Source organism: Eucalyptus grandis, chromosome 3 (assembly GCF_016545825.1).
Source record: "Eucalyptus grandis isolate ANBG69807.140 chromosome 3, ASM1654582v1, whole genome shotgun sequence".
Classification (NCBI taxonomy): Eukaryota; Viridiplantae; Streptophyta; class Magnoliopsida; order Myrtales; family Myrtaceae; genus Eucalyptus; species Eucalyptus grandis.
This window is the reverse complement of record NC_052614.1, coordinates 60,146,921-60,147,157: the sequence shown is the minus strand read 5'-3', so window position 1 is coordinate 60,147,157 and position 237 is coordinate 60,146,921.

Here is a 237-nt window from a genome sequence, read left to right as displayed (position 1 = left end):
CCTCGAGCTTGGTACGATAGGCTGAGTAAATTTTTAATTAAAAATGGCTTTGTCAAAGGTAAAGTAGACACTACTCTGTTTATCAAAAAAGAAAGCAAAATTTTTATGCTTGTTCAAATATATGTTGATGATATTATTTTTGGATCCCCTAATGAAAATCTGTGCAAGAAATTCTCTAAGTCTATGCAGGATGAATTTGAAATGAGCATGATGGGTGAGTTAACCTTCTTTCTTGGG